This window comes from Heterocephalus glaber, unplaced genomic scaffold (assembly GCF_053883595.1).
Source record: "Heterocephalus glaber isolate CG9 unplaced genomic scaffold, H.glaber_assembly_v1.0 deba00001795, whole genome shotgun sequence".
In the NCBI taxonomy this organism is placed as follows: Eukaryota; Metazoa; Chordata; class Mammalia; order Rodentia; family Bathyergidae; genus Heterocephalus; species Heterocephalus glaber.
In genome coordinates this window covers 4,630,515-4,645,955 of record NW_028258476.1, presented here as the reverse complement: position 1 = coordinate 4,645,955, position 15,441 = coordinate 4,630,515, and the positions used below count along the sequence as shown (strand labels likewise).

General features: G+C 46.0%; 1 long non-coding RNA gene across 1 annotated transcript in view; it reads right to left on the bottom strand.

Moving 5' to 3' along the window:
* Positions 1 to 702: 702 nt before the first annotated feature.
* LOC101722333 (uncharacterized) overlaps positions 703 to 15,441 on the bottom strand; it is a 31,679-nt gene continuing 16,940 nt past the window's right edge. The window contains exons 3-5 of the long non-coding RNA XR_015448114.1: positions 10,546 to 10,624; positions 5,961 to 10,255; positions 703 to 1,071 (exon numbers count right to left, since the gene is read on the bottom strand). This is a non-coding gene — a long non-coding RNA (uncharacterized LOC101722333). The remainder of the gene's footprint in view (positions 1,072 to 5,960; positions 10,256 to 10,545; positions 10,625 to 15,441) is intronic.

The window sequence follows — 15,441 nt, the reverse complement described above, 5'->3', positions numbered from 1 at the left end:
AGTGGAACTTGAACTCAAAAAAGGAACATTAAGCCGGGGACTTAGGGGACTTAGCTCAGTGGTACTGCCCTGCTTCGCAAGTGCAAGGTCCTGAGTTCAATTCCCTAATACCAAAGAACAAACAAACAAAAGGTGTGGTGGTATAAGCCTGTATGCTCTGCACTCTGGGAGGCTGAGGCAGAAAGACTGCAAGTTGGAGTCCCAGCCAGGCAATTTGGCAAGACCCTGTCTCAAAATGAAAACTAAAAAGGGCTGAGGGTGTAAGTAATTCAGTGCAAAGGCCCTGGGTTCAATCCTCAATACAAAACAACCACCCGTAGCTCCACTGGGGTATTTGATTACAGGACAGGGCGACAGAAGGCGGGCTCGGGGACCCTGCCAGGCTTGGCCCGCAGCGCATTTGGAATGTGTCCACGGCCTGATGACGGGGAGAAGAGGAGACAGAGAAGGGAAGCTTGGCAGAATTGCCTTCCTATTTTAATTTATCGCTTTCCCAACTGAAATAATAGCTTTAAAGAGACAAATTATTCACAAATCATCAGGCGCAAATGCTGAGATGGGACGATAAGCAAGAAAATAATTAAAGTCTGTACTGTTCTTAAAATGAAATACTGTCTAGGCGTAGAGAAATAAATTAGATGGCTTTTCAAACCTTTCTACTCTAAGCATTCAAAAGAAAGAAAAAGAAAAAGTCCAGGCCAGTGGCTTTCAAACATTTTTTGACAGCAACCCGAGTAAGACGTGTATTCAACACCTCGATTCCAAATGTACAACACACCGTATTCTTTTTATGATTCGAGTTTCAGGAAAGAATCCCGATTCTCCTAGGTGGTATCGTTGCATTCTCTTTTGTTCCAGCTTCTTCCTTCTTTCCTTTCTTCTTCCTTTCCTAATGCTCCTTGTCCCACTGATTTTGCCACCCAGTCTGAAAACTGCAGCTCTGGTGGGTTTTCCTATTCGGGAAGTCTTTCTGCAGGTTTCTACCCTGAATCAGAGAGAATCCAGCAATCAGGGTGAGAGAGCAGCTTGCAGATGGGACTTCTGAGGCCGCCGCGGGACCGGGGTCTTCCCCTAGGTGAACCAGGGAGAGAGGGGCAGGTAGCCTGAGAGCCCGGAGCAAAATCTGCGAGGTCTGCAGCCACACCGTTCGTCTGGTGGAATCTATTTCATGCCAATTATCGTTAAAACCTCCATCTTAAACACTTAGCATCATCAGCGTGAACCTCGACCACCAGCCCGGCCTCCGTAGCGCCGCCTGGCCAAGCCCGGCTCCCCGCGCAGGGGCCCGGCCCTGGCCGAGTTCGGCTCGGGTCCCCACGGCCTCGGCCCGCTCCCGCCTCGGGGAACTTTCGCTCCACCTGGTGGAAGGTTACACTGGGAGAAAATAGTCCCTTCCGTCTAGAAAGTTTTCAGGGGAGAAGGGGGCTTTGGACATGGAGGAGGGAGCTGGCCAGGGCCGGGTCCCCAGCGCTCCTGCCCGCCCTGTGCCCAGGGGTGGCGCCGGCTGGCGAGGCCAAGGAGGGCGGGGCCCCGGGGCCCAGAACAGTGGGGTCCCCAAGAGCATCCCCACCCATGTCCATCTAGGGGTTGAGCCCAGGGCCTCCAGGCTGTGCTACACCCCCAGCCCTTTTAATTTAATTTAATTTTTTATCCTATTTTTAGACATTGTCTTGCTAAATCGCCAAGTTGCCCAGGCTGGACTCGAACTTGAGAACCTCCTGCCTCAGCCTCTCAGAATGCTGAGATTACAAGGCATGCACCATCACTCCCAGCTGAGCCTTGCTCTCATACGGATAATTTTCTTTAGTCATCCTGATCTCTTGGCCTCAAGACTGCGTTAAGGAACCATAGTAGGAGTGCCAAAAACGAGAAGATTTAGAGGAAAAATTTAAATGGGATCTTTAAAATATAAATTTTCCTACTTCCCTTTTCTTTGTCAAATTAATACAGGTGTAAAGTACATTTTGATAGGGTCTCAGGTCGAGCTCGGAAGCTCTATCTTCTGCTCTCACCTAGACACCAGGATAAGATGTAAGTGGTAGTAATTTTGCCTAGTCGAGGCCTGCTCCTCAAAACCTCCTCCTGGTGAGTGAGGACAGTTTCCAAGGGTGATTGATGCCTTCCAGTTTTTGTTTTGCTTCCTTCTCACATATGTCCCTGCTTCAAGTGGTGATATTATACCAAGGTTCGCCCAGGTTTAATTTAGATCATATTTATTTATTTATTTTTGGTACAGGGGATCCAACTCAGGACCTTGCGCTTGTGAGGCAGGCAGCAGAACTACTGAGCTAAATCCCTGGCCCTAGATCATTTTTTTAAAAATTAGGGGTAAATCATTTAGTTTCTCATTCATATTCAGGAAATTTTGCTCTATTGCTACATGTACTTTAAGTTTTTTTGTTTTGGTTTTGGTACCGGGGATCGAACTTGGGTCCTTGCACTTTCGCAGCAGGCGGCAAAACCACTGAGCTAAATCCCTGGCCCCCTAAGTATTTTTTTTTTTTTGCTGTGTAGATTTCAGTGCAGATAGAAATTCCCTCTCTCTCCCTCTCTCTCTCAGCACTGCCAACAAACATTTGGGAAGTGCTTAGCTCAGGATGCTGTTGGGACCTACAGATGAAACACTCTGACATATATTACTTGTTAAGTTCATGAGAAGCAGCACTTTGCCAGGCATGATGGCACATGCCTGTGATCCCAGCATTCAGGAGGCTGAGGCAGGAGGATCACCATGACTTTGAGGCCAGCCTGGACTACATAGTGAATTCAAGACCACCCTGAACTACATAGCAAGACCCTGTCTCAAAAAATAAATAAAAGAGGGGCCAGGATTTAGCTCAGTGGCACCAAAAACGCCCGTCTTGCAAACACAAGATCCTAAAGTTCGATCCTGGTACCGAAAAAAAAAAGAAAAGAAAAAAGAAGTAAAAGAGGGCCAGGGGGTTTAGCTCAGTGGTTCCACAACCTGCCTTGCAAGCTCAAGGTCCCAAGGTCAATCCCCAGTGCCAAAATAAATAAATAAATAAAAGAAATAGCACTTAGGATTTCATTACATAGTCTGTACCATGCTACAAATCAGAAATCTTTGTAAAATATAAATTGGTTAAATGTAGGAACCTTGTTTTATTTTTCAGGGAAATGGAGTTCATCTCCTACAGTGTTGTACATTAGAAAAGGTCTAGGATGTAAGAGACTCATTTGATGATTACTATTAGTATTATTTACCTCTATAGCTTCCAAAGTTCTTTGCACACACTAAACATTGCAAAAGCACGGTTTAGGTGAAGGTTTGGGGACCCTTCACACAGTGGCAGCCTGAGACCCCTTAGCAAGTGACTCGGGTCCCTGTGAGGCTTCTCCAGATGCAGGCCCTCTTGACCTTGACATGTGGATCACCTAACATTTTCACTGGAAAAACTGCACCTAATTAGCTAGCAGGACCTAACCTCATAGCTATGGAACTGGAGAGGTTTAAATATGGAAAAGCTAAGCTCACGTGACCCAGGTCGGGGCGGGGGGTGGGGGAAGATTTCTACCAGTTATTCAAGTTATTCTTGTCAAGAGCAATCGGCCCGGGCTTCCATTACCTCATTCCTCAGGGAAGTGTGTGCTGAGAGCCCAAAGTCATGTGACTTGGTGGAAGCATTGAGTCTGGATTTGCTTTGTGTCTCTGACCTTAGCCATATTAGTTTCTAGTAGGTTTGGAAAAGACTGAAGCTGAACATGGAGATCTAGTTTATTTTAATGCTGTCAGACGGCTAAACGCTGGAAACTTGTTGAAGAGATTTTCTGAGCTGTTTCCTCAGATTAAAGACTTGAGTGAATTAATTTAAAAGGCTCTGAGAGATGGATCATGCCAGACCCCTAACTGGCTCTGAGATTGTCCTTTCTTCTTAGTGTGCGAGACAGTGGAGCTCAGTGCAAGGCAAGCTGCAGCCAGGCAAGGCTGGCTGTGTTGATGGCTTCAGACTTGGGGCTCAGCCTAGAACCGGCCAAGCCGAGGGAGTCCACGGACTCTTTCCTTTGACTCAAGTACCCTAAGCCTGGTAGAAACTCGGACTGTGACAAGGTGCTGAAATATTTAGTGAAAATCAAGCCACAACTTCAGAAGAGCTTTATAGATTTCCATGCATTTCATGTTGCTTTTACAGTATACACCTGAAATTGGTCCTCAATTATTGAGTTATACCCTTGCCAGTCAGTTTCTGTGGCAAGCAACTAAGCCCAAAGTGAACTACCCCATGAAGAGACAACTGTCCCTGTCATTTTAGAGACAAGTAGAGTTGCAGACATGTTCAGGTTTTTTTTTTTTGGTACCAGGGATCGAACTCAGGTCCTTGAGCTTGCGCAGCAGGCGGTGAAACCACTGAGCTAAATACCCAGGCCAACAGACATGTTCAGTTTGAGAGCTGGGTGTGGTGGCACACACCTGTGATCCTAGGTCTTGGGAGGCTGAGGCAGGAGGATCACCGAAAGTTCAAGGCCAGCCTGGGCTACATAGTGAGACCCTGTCTCAAAAAAAAACCCAACAAAACAAGACTATACAGTTTGAGCCTGGTGCAGGGGCACATGCTTTTATAATCCCAGCACTCTGGGAGACTGAGGCAGGAAGATTATAAAATTCAAGCCCAGGTAATTAACAATTAGCTAATTTAGTGAATTAGGGAAACCTTGCCTCAAAAAATAAAATTAAGTTTCAAAAGAGCTACAGATGTTGTTCAGATGCAGTGAAGGCCTGGGTTCAGCCCCAGTACCACCGAAAATAAATAAATAAATTAATTAAAATTAAATTCTTGGCCAAATTCTGAGCAGTGTTTGGGTTTACCTGGTTCAGAGAGCACACTGTCTTTCATCAGAACGCCAACATTGAAGCTGAGAGCCATCATCATTAATGTATATCTACAGTCAGAAAGTGAATGTGGGTGGGGCTGGGGATTTAGCTCAGTGGTTCTGCCGCCTGCCACGCAAGCTCAAGGACCCGAGTTTGATCCCTGGTACCAAAAAAAAGAAAGTGAATGTGGGGCCAGGGATATAGCTCAGTGGCACTGCACCTGCCTGGCAAGTACAATGTCCTGAGTTCAATCCCCGATACCAAAAGAAAGAAATTGAATGTGCCCTGACTGATTGTAATTTATGTATTCAACACCTGTTTATTGAGCAGTAGGCCTTGGAGATACTTCAGTTCTTATCGTGCCTAACAGCCACTCCACGGGAGGGGAATGGGAAAAAAAGAAGCAAGATACATCGTGCACAGGTACAAATTCCCTATGATGAGTGTTATCAGTAAGTATATCTAAAATGTACCAGTAAAATAAAAAGTAATAAATAAATAAATAAATAGTAAAAAGATCACGGATCTTTTGAATTTTGAAAAAAATAAAAGTCATTCAATAGGAAAGTAACCAGGCCCACATATGTAAATTTAAAATTTTCTAGTAGCTATATTAAATTAATTTAATAATTTATTTATTTCTTTATTTAATAATTAATTAATTAGGGCCGGGGAATTAGCTCAGTGGTTCTACCGCCTGCTTCGCAAGCACAAGGTCCCAAGTTCAATCCCCAGGACCAAAAAAGGTTAAAAGAAAACTGGTAAAACTCATTTTAATGATACACCGTATTTTATCAAATATATCTAAAATATAATTTTCATACATAATTAATGTAGAAGTTATTTTTTAAATGTTTTACATTCTTTTTCAAATTTCCTCTGGGCCCTGGGGATTGAACCGAAGGCTTCACGCATGCCAGGCAAGTTCTCTCCCACCAAACTCTACCCCAGCCCTTTTTCCTATTTTACCATGAGACGGGAGCTGGCTAAGGTGGCCACGTTGGGCTCAGACTTGGAATCCTCCTGCCTCATCCTCCTGCGTGGCTGGTACTACATGCAGGGCTGTGGCACATGCCGGCTTTCTCTGTGTTGAAATACATTTTTCTAATTCTCATATGGTCCATCTCACCTTGCATGGACCACGTCTCAGGTGCCCACGGGGCCCACTGGGCAATGCACGCTGGAGGGAATGCTGCGAGTGGACTGGTTACTTCAGTTCAGCACAATGAAGGCTTGATGAGAAGGCTACCTGTGCAGGAAGGGCATACGAGGGGCTGATCCCTTCAGTTCTTTCTGCTGCAGAACCCACACTCCCTCTGCTGCCGTGTCCTTCCTGCCGCTGCTGTCCTCCACCGTCTCTCTGGGCTTCCGTGGCACTTTCACAGTGGTTGGCCGCCTGCCTGTCCCCTCCTCTCCTTATCTGCAGCTGTCCTGACCTTTGAGGATACACATCCAGTTCATCACTCTCCACTTCAAACCTTAACGAAGAGACCATGTGCACTGAACAAATGTGAAATGAGGTACCGAAGTTGTCTCCTACATCCAGCTGTCCCTTTCACGCCTTTCCTTCTGCCTCTTATTCTCTCTCTGACCCTTTTTTCAGTGGGCCTCTTACTACTGCCCTTCCTCTTTTATTTATTTATTTTTGGTGCCTGGGATCGAATTCCGGTCCTTGCGCTTGCGCAGCAGGCAGCGAAACCACTGAGCTAAATCCCCGGCCCTTGTTTTTGTTTTTGAGACAGGATTTTGCTATGTAGTCCAGGCTGGCCTTGAACTCACTGCGATCCTCCTGCCTCAGCCTCCTGAGTGCTGGGATCACAGGTATGTGCCACCACACCTGGCTCTGGCCTTCCTCTGATAAGACACCAGTCTCTTATCATCAGATACTTGACACTTTGCGGGGGAGGTTCTGGGGATCAAGCCCAGGGAATGCTGAGCTATATCCCCAGCCATTTTTTTTCCCTTTGGTACTGGGGATCAAACTCAGGACCTTTCACTTGCCAGGCAGGCGAGGAGCCACTGAGCTAAATTCCCAGGCTTTTTTTTACTTTATTTTGAGACAAGTTCTTACTACATTTCCCAGGCTGGGTTTGAGTTTGTAATCCTTCTGCCTCCACCTCCTGACTAGCTAGGGTTATATTTTATTTTTATTTTTATTTTTTTGGTACTGGGGATCGAACTTGGGTCCTTGCGCTTGCGCAGCAGGTGGCGAAACCACTGAGCTAAATCCCCGGCCTCTTTTCAATTTTTTTTTTTGTAGCTAGGGTTATAAACATGTGCTTTCCATTTTCCATTTTCCTTTCCTCTTTATTTTCCTTTCTGCTTTAGTCTATTAAAATTTTGAATGTAAACATTTTAATATTTGAGCTGTGATTACTTCTGTGTTTCATGTTCTTCCCTTAAAAATCAAAAGAGAGGGCCACGGATTTAGCTTAGTGGTTTTGCCGCCTGCTGCACAAGTGCAAGGACCCGAGTTTGATCCCCGGTACAAAAAAAAAAAAAAAAAATCAGAAGAGAGAGCTAGGTGTGGCGGTGCATGCCTGTAATATCAGTACTCAGGAGGCTGAGGCAGGAGGATCACTAGAGTTCATTTGAAGCCAGCCTGGGCTACATTGTGAGTCCTCAGTGAACTTTTCTTCTAGATTAATGAGTTTCTATGGAAAAATACATATTATTTTCTCCTTCTGGGAAGGAAACAATCCCCTTCATGATTCGTAGGGGAGAAAATGGAGTGGTTACTTCTACAGCTCATTTGGTGACTTGGAGCCAGTGAGGAGCCGGGCTCTTGCCTGCAGCTGCTTTTAAGTGGGTCTAGGTGGGTCACTGCAGCCTCCTGGAAGGAGGGCAGGGATGTGGCACCTTCATTATTCAGTGCCTGTGTCCGTCAATAAGTAAATGAAGCAGGGGATGTAGCTCAGCAGCACTGCGCCTGCCTGGGTGAGTGTAAGGTCCTGAGTTCAATCCCTGGTACCAGTAAAAACAAAATGAATGAAATACCTAATTAAATAAAACTGCAGGGCTGGAAGCCGGCAGTTTCCTTGGCTTTACAGGATTTCTTTTGAGGGTCAGTTCTCTGGTGTGGGAGAAAGGTGGGTAGATCGGCAGGCTGTTCCCTCTAAGTCCTGAGAAAGTGGCTTTAGCGACCCGCTGGTCATCAGCTGCCCACGAGCCTTTGCTGCGTTCAAGCAGGGCAGCTCCAGGGCTGCAGAGGGCAGGAAACTGTTCCCAGAAGGACTTGAGCACAGTAGATGCCAGGCAGGCGGTCTCAGCCCGGAAAAGATGTCTCAGGGGTCGGGATTTAGCTCAGTGGTGCCACCACCTGTCTGCAAGTGCAAGGTCCCAAGTTCGATCCCTGGTACCAAAAAAAAAAAAGCCTCTGGACGGGCGACCCCTCATGTGAGGCTGCCCCAAAGGCGAGCATATTCAGTAAGGCCTGGGCTTTCAGCTTCAGAATCAACCAACATTTTTTTTTCCAGTACTGGAATCAAATCCATGTCCTCTACACTAAGCTACATATTCAGCCCTTTTTTAAAAAAATAAATTTTTTTTTTTTGAGACAAGGTCTTGCTATGTAGTTCAGGCTGGCCTTGAACTCCAATGTAGCACAGGCTGGGCTCAAGCTCACAGAGATCCTCCTGCTACAGCCTTCCAGGGTGCTGGGATTACAGGAGTGCACCACTGTGCCCAACTTCAAAAGAACCATTTTCAACTTGTGGGCCACAAAGAGAGTTCTTTCTTGTTTGTCTCTGTATTAGTCCACTTTCCCATGGCTGAGGCACAATACCTGACAGTCACAATTTAAAGTAGGAAAGATATAATTTAGCTCACGCTTTCAGAGGAATCAGTCCATGGTCAGCTGGTTCTTGGGCGGAAACATCATGGCAGAAGGGTGTGCAGAGCAAAGCTGCTGGTTCATGTTGGCCAGGGAGCAGAGCAGGGGACCAGTGCCAGAGGGGAAGGGATGACCCAGCGTCAGGCCTCTGTGACTCACCAGACACCCAGGAACCTGCTTTACAAAGCTGCCAGGCATTTCCTAATCCATTAAAATGACATATCAGGGTGAATGGTCACAGTTGCCTATTGAATAATGAAAGGTTTGAGAGATCGGAAAGAAATGGAGACAATAACAGAAAGACTGTCAAATGAGAAGACTGAACTTTAGGTGTCTAGGATGAGCAGTGACACTGACATCTGAGGGCCAAGAGAAGGGTGACCGCCAGCGCCAGCAGCACAATCTCCCAAACTTCCTTAGAAACAGAACCCCCATTATCAAGGGCAGCAATGTGCCCAGCTGAAAACGGCACCTCATAGACTCCATAGATGATGGCAGTGGCACTGAGGTGGAGGGGGGAGCATTTGGCTGGAGCTCCTTGGAAAGCTTATTAAAGTGAGCTGACTTTTCTCAGAGGACCTCCCCTTCTGTCTTTGCTTCGTCCTCATTCCTGCTGCTAGAACACAGGTGTGGCGTCTAGACTAGCATCCTGCTGCCAGGAGGCAATGCTGGGAATGAAAGTCATGAGCAAGGGATAGCAGAGCAGAGCTGGAAGGAGCCTGACCGCTGATTGTATGGAGCCCTCCCAGCCTCAGCTTGCCTATTAGGCAAGGGTCTCACTATGTAACTCAGGCTGACCTTGAAATCCTGAAGATCCCCCTGCCTCAGCCTCCCCAGTGCTGGGATTACAGGTGTGCCCCACCATGCCCAGCTGCAGCTTGCCTATTTTGAATTTCTTCCAGATTAGGGAGAAAAAAATCCTTTTAGTTCCTTTAAATCACTCTTACTTAGACTTTGTTTTCTGTAGCCAAGCTTAATTATAACTAATACAAGGAGGTATTTACAGAGTTCCTTTCCATCTCAGATATTTTATGCACATTACCTCGTTTTATCTTCCTGCCAATACTACAAAAGTTGTTCGGATTGCCCTTTGCTAGCTATGCGTGTGGGTAAACTGCTTCGCCTTCAGGTTCCTTACCTCCTAGTCTGTAAACTGAAGAAGTCATAGGACCTCCTCACAGAGCTGTGAGACTCGTACGCGTGCGCCGACACCAGCACTGTGTGCTTGGCAGGCATCGAGTGCTCCGTGCCGGCCGGCACTGAGCCGTAACAAGAACGTGACACAGGCCCGGGCATAGCTCAGAAGCCTCACTCAACCTGTGTAAGAGGACACAGGTAGGTGGCAGGGCCAAGCTCACACCTAGGCTTTTAAAGCTCGGCACCCTGGAGGGACCCTGAGTCCTGAGTCGGCGGTTGCCATAGGGGGGCTGAGCCCGCCCTAAATGAAATTCTTTCACCTCTTGCGTCACCCGGACGTCTTCCGGGCCGCGGAGCCCAGGCCGCTTCGCCCTCGCCCTCGTGTGGACACAGGACTCGAAGGCCGCTTTCACAACCGGAGGAAGCTGGGAGGTGGCCAGGGCTGGGCTCAGGCCCTGTGTGGGAGGGAGATGGGGTACAGGAAGGGAAGCGACCCGAGCACCCCTGCCCTCCCAGCTTCTCCTCTCCCTCTTCCTCCTCCTCCTCGTTTGAGCTGGTGGTTGAACCCAGGGCCTCACGGGCCAAACTGCCAGCCCCAGACCGCAAGGACAGGCGCGAGTTCCAAGTCGATTCCCAGAGCTGGGAGTGTCAGCCCTCCGTAAAAATGAAGTCAGAAAACTCGAGGCAGTTGAAAGGACTTCATGCATGATATGGAGTTCTCAAGGGAAGAAATCATGGCACACACCTGTAATCCCAACGCTCAGGAGGCTGAGGCAGGAGCATTGCCACAAGTTCGAGGCCAGCCTGGGCTACATAGCAAGACCCTGTCTCAAAAAAGAGAAAAAGTCAAGAGAAGAAATAAAAGGACCCCCCATAACTAACTCATCATATAATGAATCCCTTTGGCCAATTCCGGCAGAACTGATATGGTAAGAGTGTGATTCTGGTCAGACTGCCTCAGTGTGACCGTGGGTGTTACCTGATGTCTTTGCACTTCTGCTTCGAGACTTTCAAAGGGGGTAATACTACTACTGACCTCATAAAGTAATTACAAAGATTAAATCACATGAAGTTTGTAAAGTAATTAGAATAGCAATTAAAATAGTAATAGCAAGTGCTTAAGTGTTTCTAAGTACACTGAACAACTAGAGATTTTAAAATAACATATAAGTGAAATGCTCATCCTGTGGTTTAGCTCAGCCAGAATTCAGAAAGGGGGGGTGGTATGGAGAAGCCTTGGCAGAGGCCCTTGGCCAGCACATCTGAGGCCCTGGGTTCAAGCTCCAGGACTGAAGAAAATTGGAAGAGGATTAGGAGTGGAGGTAGCTCAGTGGAGGAGTGTGTTCTCGGCATGTCTGATGCCCTGGGTTCCAACCTCAGAAGAAAGGGGGAACGGAGAAGAAGGAGGAGGGGAGGAGAAGAAAGAGAGAGAGAGGGAGGGAGGGAGGGGGAGAGAGAGAGAGAGAGAAGTTGAGCTTAGTGGCACACACCTGTAACCCTACAACTATGGGAGGCTGAAGCAGGAAGATCTCAAGTTCAAGCCCAGCTTGGAAAACTTAGTTCTACTTAACAAAACCCCGTCTCAAAAATGAGGGCAAGGGCTGAGGGCTGGGGATGTTGCTCAATGTGGAGACCCTGTGTTTAATCCCCAGTACTGAAAAACAAATGAACGAAAACCACCACAGATACATGGTTGTGGTCCAGTTCTGTCTGAGATGAACAGGCAGAGACCAGAACAGCCCGGGTGCAGACGAGGTGGGGAGTGAAGGTCGGTGAGGTGGCGTGGGCAGGCACAGGCGGCTGTAGGTTGAGACCTGATTGTGTAAGGCTTCACAAACTGATTTCCTATGTGAGGCTGAGGGAAGTGGGGAGACTTTTCAGAGGAAAGTGGCAGGATGGAAGTGGTGTTGCAGGAAGATCCATCTGGCAGTGGCTTTCGGGAAAGACTGGAGAGAAAGATTAGCAGGGAGGACAGTTAGGAGGTAGTTTTAGTGATTCTGGCCTGAGGTGGCAAGGCCTTAATGTTGCACAAATGGGGATCAGAAAAACCTGAGAGATATCTTTACATTTAAAACAAAAGTAAGAATGTATTTAGCATTGGGCTGGGGATTTAGCTCAGTGGTTTTGCGGCCTGCTGTGCAAGCACAAGGACCCGAGTTCAATCCCTAGTACAAAAAAAAAAAAAGAATGTATTTAGAGTTAAAAAAATGAATAGTACACAAAGATTTAACATTAAAAACAGCCAGGCATGGTGGTGCATGCCTGTAATCCCAGCACTGCAGGCTGAGGCAGGAGCATCACCATGAGTTCAAGGCCAGCCTGGGCTACATAGTGAGAATGTGTCTCCAAAAAATAAATATTTAAATAAAAAATATATGAAAAATTTAAATGAAAAATAAATGAAAAGCAAAGTGTTATGTGCATATACCAACTCCCCACAATGAGTGTAATCAGTATGTACTACAAGCATGTTCTTTTTTTTTGTACCAGGAATCAAATTCAGAGCCTCATGCTTGCCAGCCAGGAGCTGCACCGCTGAACTACATCCCCAGCCTGCCAACATGTTCTAATAAAATTTTTTTTCGGTACCGGGGATCAACCTTGTGCTTGTGAGGCAGGCGCCAGAACCACTGAGCTAAATCCCCGGCCTCTAACAAAAGTTTTTATCCGTTGCCTGCCTTGCAGGTGCAAGGACCTGAGTTTAATCCCCGGTACCCCCCCAAAATTTTTAAAAATTATTTTAAAAAATAAAAAAGAAGTTTCCTCTTTCCTACCATCAGTGTAGCTCTGCAAAGGTGTGCACACATACAGAGTTGACCGTTTAATTGCAGTAATTATGTTCTATAAATTTGGCACAAACCTTGAATTCACAAATATTCCTCCTAAGGGAAATGCAGGGTTAGGGTCTTGCAAAACTCTAGTCATTATGTTTTCAACTGATTAATACATAGGGGTTTTTGTTTGGTTGGTTATTTTTTTATTTTTGTTTTCAGTTGGTTGTTTTTGTTTTGTTCATTAAACCCAGGACCTTCAAACTGAGCTACATCCCCAGCCCTTTTTATTTTTTATTTATTTATTTTTTGGTACCGGGGATCGAACTCAGGACCTTGCGCTTTTGAGGCAGGTGCCAGAACCACTGAACTAAATCCCCGGCCCTCCCCAGCCCTTTTTAAACTTTTAAAATTTTGAGACAGGGATGAGGCAGGAGGATCTCAAATTCAAGTCCAGCCTGTGCAATTTAGATCCTGTCAGAGAGAGAGAGGGAGAAAGAAAAAGAATGAAAGAGGAAGGGAGAGACAGAGAGAAAGAAAATTAGTTTACAGAGGGATGGGAATGCAGCTCAGGTCAAAGAACCTGTGTGTAAGCCTTAGTACCAAATAATAATAATAAAAATAATAATAATAATAAATGATACCTTACAATACTGTTCTGCATTTTGGTGCTCTGTCTTTTCCCTTTTTTTTTTTTTTTTTTTGTGAAAGGTGAAAGATTTATATGATCTGAAGAGAAACCAGAGTATTTTTCCTGTTTTTTAAAAAACAAAAAACAAAACAAAAAACAAAAAACAAAAAGTAAAAAGCAAAAAACAAAAAACCTGCAGCCAGGTGTGGTGGCTACGCCTGTAATCCCAGTACTCAAAAGGATGAGGCAGGAAGATCATAAATTCAAACCTAGCCTGGGAAATTTAATGATTTAATGAGACCCTGTTCCACAAATTGAAAAAAAAAAAAAAAGGAGAGGTCTGGGATGTAACTCAGTGGGGAGACCCTGGGTTCAATCCACAGTACCGCAATAAATAAGTAAATAAATTATACCTATTAAATTATGTATGAAGTCAAACATTTTTATTGTATATTTGTTATTTTCATTTTCTTTTTGTGAACTGCCTGTTTGTATCCTTTTTTTTTTTTTTTTTGGTACCGGCGATCGAACTCGGGTCCTTGCGCCTGCCCCTGGCCCCCCTGTTTGTATCTTTTAATTAATTTCCCTATTAATTTTGTTTTGTGATGGCGAGTCTTAAACTCAGAACCTCGGGCCAGGGATTTAGCTCACTGCTTCCACCGGCTGCCCCGCAAGCACAAGGACCCAAGTTCAATCCCCGGTACCAAACCCCGCCCCCAAAACCAAAAAAACTCAGGACCTTATGCATGCTAGGCAGCCACTCTACCACTGAGCTATATACTCCAGGCCTTCTTTATTTAAAGAAATTAGTTTTTAGTTAGGATCAGCAGCATATACCTGTAATCCCAGCACTCTAGTAGGCTGAGGCAGGAGGGTCACAAGTTTGAGCCCAGCCTGGGCAACTTAGCAGGTTAAGGAGGCCCTGTCTCAGAAAAATATATAACAAATAAATAAATAGGGCTGAAGATGTAGCTCAGTGTGAACACCCTAGGTTCAATCTCCAGAACAAAACATAAAAAGAAAGAAGAGAAAAAAAAAATTAGCACTTTTCTTAGCTTCTGACTTATAAATATTAATCCTGACTTTAATCTTTTTTGTTTGTTTGTTTTGTTTTTTGAGACAGGATCTCCCTACATAGTCCAGGCTGGCCTTGAACTCATTATGTAGCCCAGACAGTCCTCAAACTCATGGTGAATCCTCCTGCCTCAGCCTTCTGATTGTGGGATCACAGGTATGCACCACCATGCCTGGCTGAGAGTCATTTTTTTCACATTAGGGATGGAACCCAGTGCACTTTACCCTGAGCTATATCTCTGGTCCCTTTTTAAAATGTTGATATTGAGACAGGGTCACACTAAGTTGCTCAGACTGGCTTCAAACTTGCAATCCTCCTGCCTCAGCCTTCTGAATAGCTGGGACTGTGGGTGTGCACTCCTCACCAGGCTTATTCACATCTTAAACTCCCCTGGGGTGGGTCACTCAAGTTTCTGCTTTTTATAACCCTCATTTTCCACCAGCTCACTGACATGTGGCAGCAAAACCCTCTGGAAGCGAGCCATGTGCAGGGCTCAGAACCAGCACCTGGGTGACTCGGAATTTCTGTCCCCTCCGCTCTTTCCCCCCACTCCTCTCCCCAAAGCCCCCAGGAACTGCCCACTGTCTGTTTTCACTGAGGGCCCTGTCCAGATGGGTGGGAGAATCTTCTAACCCTTTTGCCCTGTACAGCTGCTCTCCCATGTCGTTCTTTCTATCGCCCACCTCTGAGCAGTTTATACACATGGTTTTTTTACTTTTCTTTGGTGGGGGCAGGGATCGAACTCAGGACCTTGCACTTGCCAGGCAGGCATGGCACCACTGAGCTACATCCCCAACCCTCTTTTTTGTTTTTTCGAGACAAGCACTATGTAGCCCAGGCTGGCCTAGAATTCACAGTGATCCTCCTGCCTCAGCCTCCCATGTGCTGGATTATAGCTATCTGCCACCATGCCCGGCCCCCTGCATGTTCTTTCTTTGCCCTCTGACTATAGCCTAGAATCAAGAGCCTTCCTTAAGTCAAATGCTGTTTTCTAGCCTTCTTTGTCAAAGGTTGACACGACCCCCACACATTTCCATAAGCTTTCCTTGTATTTAAGTATCTACTTATCCCAATTTTTCTCATGTTCAGGGTAACAGACAGATTTTCTTTCTTTCTTTCTTTCTCTCTTTCTTTCTTTCCTTTTTTTTTTTATACCGGGGATCA